This window comes from Chelonia mydas, chromosome 18, assembly GCF_015237465.2.
Source record: "Chelonia mydas isolate rCheMyd1 chromosome 18, rCheMyd1.pri.v2, whole genome shotgun sequence".
In the NCBI taxonomy this organism is placed as follows: Eukaryota; Metazoa; Chordata; order Testudines; family Cheloniidae; genus Chelonia; species Chelonia mydas.
The window spans coordinates 2509779-2518230 of NC_051258.2; the positions used below are offsets into that span (position 1 = coordinate 2509779).

An 8452-nucleotide genomic window follows, 5' to 3' on the forward strand; every position below is an offset into this window, starting at 1 on the left:
ATGGAAATAATCACTGAGACTGATGGGCTGAGAAGTTGTATTCGGGGGCTGGGCCGCGGGAATCGTTCCCAGGGACTCACAGAGCAGAGGAGTTTCACCTCTTTCTATCTGGGGACTGTCCCGGATGCTCAGGTAGGCCAAGGCCTCGTCTCTGCGGTGGGCAGGCCTCGGAAGGGCACGGACCCGGCCTTGCGGCACCTGTGGGATGAACTACCCCTGTCACGGGCAGCACAAGAGCCCGGTGCCTTATTCACAGGGCAGAAGGGCCAGAAATGGGCAGGGTCCATGGCACTGTTCCCTCTAAGCGGTGCGTGTGCGCGCGCTCACAGATATTAAACCCCGCGCGCGCTCCGGCTTCGGGGGGGGCTTTTTTTTATTTTGTGCTTCGGCGGCAACACTCCGGCTTTTTTAAAAATTAGAGGGGACATTGGTTCATGGGAGCCGCAAGATGTTTAGTAGCATGAAGGCCAGCAGGAGCTTAACCAAACCAAAGGACTGCGGCCCAGATCCTCAGGTTTTTAGGGGCTTGTCAGTGCTCCTGTTCTAGTGAAACACCCTCCTGATGGCAGAGAGTCGGAGCTGGCCAAAACCACAGCATCACCAGGCTGCTCTGTCTGCCTGCCTCAATGGTCTCAGATCCCAGCTTTATGGACTGGGTGTGTCACTAGTTCCCCGGCTTTTTCTCTTGGATGAGTGTGAGGAAGAATGGTTCAGTGGTGCAGGCCCCCGCTTGGGTCTTGGGAGAGCCAAGTTCATTTCACTGCTCTACCCTCAAATCCTGTGTCCTTGGGCCAGTCACGCAGTTGCTTTGGGTCTCAGTCCCTGCTCTGTACAATTGGGGATAGGAGCACTGCCCTGCTCTCAGGGGTGTGTGAGGATAAAGCCATTACCAATTGTGAGGTGCTCAGACACTGCTGACGGAGACAAGGTCAGTCCTGGAGACAGAGGTGCCCAGAGGGATAGAGCTCACACAGCTGGGCCTTGGAGTAAGAATCTTAGGAGATCTCTTCCTGTCCGTGACCTTGGGCCAATCAGCTCACCCCTCTGTTCCCCAGACTCAACCACACAACAGGGATGAGGTTCGGATCCTGTTTAGGAGGTGCTGGTCAGGAGAATTAATTGGTTCAGACCTGCACACTCAACATGCTGCATCAGAGCCCCTCAGTGAGGCCTTGTGGATCAGGGGAAGTTAGGAGCCTAAATACTTTTGAGGATCTAGGTCTGTCTGCCTGAGACTGTAACAGCAGCTTCCCTTAAATCAGTTTAAAAGCCAAGGTCACTAACCCCACGAGCAGATGCTCTTCTCTCCAGTTAAGAGGAGGCTTCTTTCAGTTTGGCTTAAATTGCTAAAACCTGGTGATAAACTGCATCCAAATAGGATGCTCTTAATCTAAAATAATAGAGTGTCCCCCCTCTCGAATTTGCAGGGAAATCACTGAGCTGTGAACTGCACTGAGTGAGTTCTTTTGGTGCAAGTGCATGGATCAGCTTTCATCTAGGCCTCAGGACACTGGGAGTTTTGCCCGCTCACAACTCTCTATCAGATGTTAAGTTAGCACCTAGCAAGGCCCGTACCTTGAAGGCACTGGCTGATGCTTCTTCAGCTGGAGCTCCACTGATTCTAGTCAGGCACAAGCCCTCAGCTGCTGCTGGTATTCATTTGATGTTAGTCCCCTGCTTGCCCTCAAGAGCCAAACAGGAAACCCTTTCAAGCACAAATCTTTGTTTGCACCCAGCAGGGGTTTCATTTCCGTTGAAACACTTTGAGGGTGGGGTTTCAAACAGGAAATGTCCCTTGAAAAACAAGGGTAAATTTTATTTTGCAAAAGTGGGGAAACATTTGTGCAAACCACACACCTGAAACCAAAAGCTCTAGCCAGTGTGCAAGCCCCAGAGACTGGCAGCTTCCCCTGTCCTGAGGCCCAGATCCTCAAAGGGATTTATGATCCCAAGTTTCATTGATTTCAATGAAAGTTAGGAGCCAAAATACCTCTGTGGATCTGGGCCTAAATCCTTGGGCTTGTTTAATATTTCTGCTAAAAAAAAAGAGCAATGTACCATTTCAAACAAAGCACGGACACAGGGCATCCCAAGGGATGATGGACCCGGGTGCTTTCTGATGTGAATGGGGCTGCGACAGGGCAGGAAGGGAAGGATTGGGATTGCCAGTGGGTTGAGTCTGTTTCACGTCTGTTAGGTACATGTAACTGACTTCAGTATTTTGAGAAGTCACTTTGCCTTCTCGACATGTTTAGGGGATTTATAATCTGAGCAAGTTAATCACTAGGATTTGTGTGACAATTTGTTCTTCAGAAGCAAATCGTCTCCACAGATCCTCACATGCCAACCGCCGGGTTCTGCCCTTCAGGCAAATGAGACTTGCCTTAAAGTCTGTTGTGGTTAGGACACAAGGCGGATCAAAACGGAGGTGACGTAGCACACTTGGCCAATGTTCATTCTTGGGACAGATGAGGGTGCGGCAGGTTAGGACTGAGGTTCCTCTGCGGAGCTTTGTGTGATGAGAGCCCAGGGCTGGGATAACAGGTCTGCAGGCTGGGATGGAGGGGCACTGGCAGAGCTGCGTGTAGAGAGCCCAGGGCTGGAATAGCAGGGGCCTGTGGGTTGGAACTCAGGGGTATCGGCAGAGCTGAGGATGGGGAGCGCAGAGTGGCTGCTGGGGCATTGGCAGAGCTGGGGTGGGGGCATGGATGGAACAGTTGGGGCGGGGGGCTGTGGGAAGACCAGGCTGGAATAGCAGGAGGCTGCAGAGCTGGGTGGGAGTAGCGTGTACATCACCTGTCTGGGCTCTGCCTGGTGCTCGCCCTGGGGTATTTGTCTGTCTCTTCACACACACAATAGTCACTGAAAATTGCTGCACCGAGTCTCTATGAGAGAAGTCAGGACCAGTGTGGCAGGGCGAGGGCTGCAGGCAGAGAGGTGCTGCGCGTCTTCACACCATCACCGCTTTCAGACATAGACATAGCCGGCCTTTGGTGCATCTGGTCTGATTCAAATTCCCAGCTCCCTGCAGTTCCTGAGAGGCACAGGAAGAGCGGCTCCATCCAGCTCCATCCAGAGCCAGGTGGTGCTGGGAACGTCTCCTGAGCTCTGAGTGGCAGGTGTCCAGCCTGCCTTGGAGAAATACAGCTAGAGAGAGTCACTCACCCGCGTTTCTCAGAGGGGCTCTGCAGAGCAATGGGCTCTGCGTTCCCAGCTCTGACCCAGGGCACGTCACTTGCTCTCTCTCTGCCGTGGTTCCCCACGTGTGCAGTGGCGTAATAACACTCCCTTTCTCCTCCGCTGTGCGTCATCTCCTCGGGACAGGGAGCGTGTATGCAGCGCCCGGCGCCGGGGGCTCTAAACCAGCCCAGTCCTTTGCAGAAGAGGAGAAGCCTTTGTGCTCATGCACTGACAGGACGGTGCATGAGCAGCTTTTGGTCTCTCTTGATTCATTTGCAGTCTAATTGCCGCTCTCTCCTGGGGAACGAGGCATCTTTCTTTAACGAGGCTCCTCTGATCCCAGATTTCTTTCTTGTGATAATGATGCATCCCTGACTGTGCTCCACCATTAACAGCTTCCTGGGGGAGAGTGCTACAGGGGTGTTACTATTTTTATTTCATTTTCTCTTTCGTTGCCTAGGGGCCTCACACAGGGGCATTGCAGGTTTCATTCGTTGTCATTCTGGTCTTTAAGGGGCCAGTGGCCACATAACAAATGCAGACACTGTCAGTAGTTTTATGTTCCAGAGCAGACTTATGCCTCCAGTAGGGTTGGGCCAACCCCATGCTCAGGGTGCCCCAGGACTCTGGAAAGTGGGGGGTTGAAACCTGGCTCTGAGTTGAGCAGAACCTCCAAGCACGGATGGGTTTGCTCTGCCAGCACTTGGCTGCTAGTCGAACAAAGAGAAGATTACAAGGAGCTCAGGATGGAGCCAGATAGTCTGAGAAGGTCCCTCACAGCAGCCTTCCCATTGCTGTGTGCACAGTCACGCTCTGGGCGTAGTGATCACCCCCAGGCAGGGGATACCTTCACCTTCCCAGCTCCAGGCTCCATTTCCACTTGCCAGGCCCCTGCTCCCCTCCTGTTCCCACTTGCCTGGCCCCAGCCCGTGGCTGCATGTCCCAGAGATCACTCCGGAATGGCACACTCTTCTGGGCGCCTCAGTGCCGGAAAAGAGTAAGAGGTTGCCCTTAATTCAGAGAAAAGCAACAACATAGTTCAGGGGCAGGATGCACTGATTGGCCAGTTGCTCAATTAAATGACAGCTTGGCACAAGATGACTGGTGCGGATTAGAATGAGGAAGGAGAGAATTCTTCAAGGTGGCACAAGGGGCTGATACAGGGAGCATGGGGATGTGATCAAGACAGGGACCATCAGTAAGAACTTCCCATCTGGGTGATGTGCTAGGGTGGGGGATGGTCTCCAGGGGCAGTTCTCATTGCTTGGCCCAGTGAAGTCTGGCATGGACAAAGCATGCCCCAATGCACAGGAACGAGGGACCCTGCACTAGCAGGGGGTGGACAAGGGGGCTCCAGAGGTGTGTTTTGAATGACTCTCACGGCTCTTTTCCGTTCTAATACTTAATGGGTGAGACCGAGCTGAGTTAAGAATAGCACCAGATATCATAGAATCATAGAAGATTAGGGTTGGAAGAGATCTCAGGAGGTCATCTAGTCCAACCCCCTGCTCAAAGCAGGACCAACCCCAAATAAATCATCCCAGCCAGGGCTTTGTCAAGCCTGATCTTAAAAACCTCTCAGGATGGAGATTCTACTACCTCCCTAGGGAACCCATTCCGGTGCTTCACCACCCTCCTAGTGAAATAGTTTTTCCTAATATCCAACTTAGATCTCCCCCACTGCAACTTGAGACCATTGCTCCTTGTTCTGTCATCTGCCACCACTGAGAACAGCCGAGCTCCATCCTCTTTGGAACCCCCTTTCAGGTAGTTGAAAGCAGCTATCAAATCCCCCCTCACTCTTCTCTTCTGCAGACTAAATAAGCCCAGTCCCCTCAGCCTCTCCTCATAAGTCATGTGCCCCAGCCCCCTAATCATCTGTAAAAAGAAAAGGAGTACTTGTGGCACCTTAGAGACTAACCAGTTTATTTGAGCATGGACTCATTTGTGTTGCCCTCCGCTGGACTCTCTCCAATTTGTCCACATCCTTTCTGTAGTGGGGGGCCCAAAGCTGGACACAATACTCGTGCGTGTGGCCTGGCTTTCTGAACTGGGATTTATTGGTGGTGAATAGTCCTGCATCCCTTGAGCATCCGAACTTCCAAAGCTTTGGGTGCCCAAAGAAGGCAATTCCAAACCCAGGGGTGCTGGAACAATTTGTATAGTGGGGGTGCTGAGAACCACTGACCCAAACTGTAAACCCTGGATATGATGGAAACCACTTCAAGCCAGGGGGTGTGGCAGCCCTCCCCGCCCAGTTTCAGCACCTCTGTCCAAACCAATTTGTGATGCTACTTTGAATGGAGTGATCTGGAGGAAAGATCCCACTTACAGTGTAAGGCGCCATGCAAATCATTAAATTATTAACAACATCTGAAAGCTTTCAGCCAGGGTCACCAGTCACCTCTCATTTCCCCAGCAGGTGCATGCCTGGCTATGAGTTGCAGTCACACGCTGCTGAGGAAACAGGAGAGTTCCCCAAACAGACGTGATGGCAACACTTAAAATCTGTGTGGGTTAAACAGTATTTCAGAGAGATTTCAGAGAGATCAGCTTTTTCTGGTTTCTATTAAACATGGAGCCGGGGTCTCTAATTCTGCCCAAACAGACAGATGATGAAAGAATATTACAGAGTATTTTGTTTGAACTAAAATGATGTGAAGTTTGCTGGTGCTCTGGTTCCACTTTGGTTTCAGGACTATAAATAAACCAGCCTCTAGGTCACCCACCACAAGGCAGGACTCACTGAATTTCTGTGCTGCCCCCATTCGACATAGCAACAGTGTGAAAAGAAGAACCGGGCGGCCTGAGTGCGAGTCGGGAAAGGAGACAAGCCGGTGACGTACGAACAGGCCCACCCGCCCCACTATATTGCCCATCGCAAGGGCTGGCTCTCCCTGCACACCAGTGAGTGACCCGCCAGCTGCTGCCCTGGGGGTACCTGGGCTTCCCTGTCTCTCAGTGCCTGCCCTGCTCCCCACCATGCCTTCTGCCGGGAGAGGCTGGGATGGAGTAGCCAGGAGCTCCCCTCCAGCCAGTGCTCCTGCCCCACTCCCCACAGTGCCCCCTGCTGGGAGAGGCAGTTATGCTTATAAGAAGCACACAGGATCTTTTTCAGGGGAAAGAGCAATACACCCTGTTTATTAAAAATGCAACAATTAGCATATGCATTTACACACACACACACACACAGAGACTTGGCAGGATGAACCCAAAGTTTCATGGCCAGGCCCCCTGTTTCCATAGTGATTTTCCCATCATGCTGTAATCAGTTGTTTTTTGACGAGTGCTTGTTTTCTTACATTGTTTTTTTATTTTTATTTTTTATTAAGTCTTTTAAAAGGTTACCCCATTCTGGTTTTAATCACAGCTATCTTGTCCCCATTGATAGGTGCCGGTCTTATTTTTAAAGTCGTCAATCTGCCCTTCTCTGCCATAGGCGTATTGCAGCTTCCTCGTGCCCTGACATCTCAGTTTTCCCCTAAAACATCTGGTTCAGCGTTGGCCTTTACACTTATTTCTTAACACACATGTTCCTCATTTACACACAACACAGAATTAATTTACACAAAGCATTTAAACAAAAACATCAAATTGCAATGCAAAAAAACCCAAGTCATTGCATTTTACTTATTTTAAAATACTAAACCTACAACAAAATGGTAACCCTAAAAGGTCTGTTACTGCCTTAAAATCAGCTCCGATACAAATTCTGGCTGATGCATCTTTACCAATGGCCCATTAGGCCATTCCTTTCTGCTTTCAAAAAGAATAGCTAGCAAAATATAGTCAAATCATACATCAATAAATGTAATACATGCTACATTATTATTTTTTATTTTAAATTATACAAAATGCAAACATAAAATCCTACTATAACAAGGCCAGGGCTGGAAAAGCCAGGAGCTCCCGCACAGCCAGCATTCCTGCCCCACCCCCCCAGAGCGCCCCCTGCTGGGAGAGGCACTCCCCCCCCCAACAGCCAGTGTTCCTGCATTGCTCCCTACAGCGCCCCCTGCTGGGAGAGGCCGGGGATGGAATAGCTGGGAGCTCCCCCCACAACCAGTGCTCCTGCCCCGCTCCCCTCAGCATCCCCTGTTGTGTGGCCCCTCTGACTTAACAAGAGGGGGTGAGGGGTCTTCAACCTGGGCATGGGCCGTTCTCCCTCCCCGAGCTCTTTTCCAGGCATGGGGGAGGGGAGGGAGCAGGGGTCCCTGTCCCCCGGCAGATGTGTGTTCCGTGGCCAGATCCTGATGCAGTGCCTGGCCGGGCACCCATGCAGCCCCCTGCTCTGGCTGGTGCTGCTCGTACCATCTCTTAAAGGTGCCCTGTGGGCATGGGGCACTAGGCGCTGTCCCCTCACCCCCTGCTGCCCTGTCTGCCCTGCAGGTAACCTGGATGGGGAGGGCGGGGCGGCCGAGCGCACCGTGGAGGACGTCTTCATCTGCAAGTTCATCTACGGCACCTTCCACGGCTGCCTGGCCAACGAGATTGTGCTGAAGCATCGCACCAACGTGCTGGTCGTCTGCGCCGTCTTCCTGCAGCGCCTGCCGCCCTACAAGTTATACTTCCTGGTGGGCTCCACCGAGACGCTGCTCTCCTTCCTCTACAAGTGCCCCGTCCGGCTGGAAGTGCAGACCCTGCCCGAGAGGGTCACCTACAAGTACCTATAGCCCCTGGACGAGGCCTGCCCCCCGGCAGCCGGGCACCCCACCTCTCCCCTGGGCTAGCCTGTGCCTGACTCAGGTCACCTGCTGTCCTGTCTCTCACTGGCCCGTTGTGGGGCAGGACACCCACGCTCCACATGGGCCCGAGGAGGCCGTGGGGTGCTCTGGTGTGGGTGTTACCGAGGCTCTGGACGTAGCAGTGGCCCGGCCCAGCAATGGGGAATAAAAACACTCTGGCCCCGTGTCCATCTCTAGAGTCACCGTAGCCCAATTCCTCCCAGCTTGGTCCCGGGGTGGTCAGAGTGTGGGCCTGGGAGCATGGGTAGCAGGTCGCATAGGTTTAGGGAGGCTGTGCCTCCCCAAACAGCCAGACATGGCCTTGACAAATTAGAGGATTGGGCCAAAAGAAATCTGATGAGTTTCAACAAGTGCAGAGTCCTGCCCTTAGGATGGAAGAATCCCATGCACTGCTACAGACTAGGGACCGAATGGCTCGGCAGCAGTTCTACAGAAAAGGACCTGGGGGTTACAGTGGACGAGAAGCTGGATATGAGTCAACAGAGTGCCCTTGTTGCCAAGAAGGCCAATGGCATTTTGGGATGTGT

At 52.5% G+C, this 8452-nt stretch overlaps 1 pseudogene; it reads left to right on the top strand.

Annotated features, from left to right (window-relative positions):
• The first annotated feature begins 4117 nt into the window (after positions 1 to 4117).
• LOC102946568 lies at positions 4118 to 8083 on the top strand (annotated as a pseudogene).
• Positions 8084 to 8452: the final 369 nt, after the last annotated feature.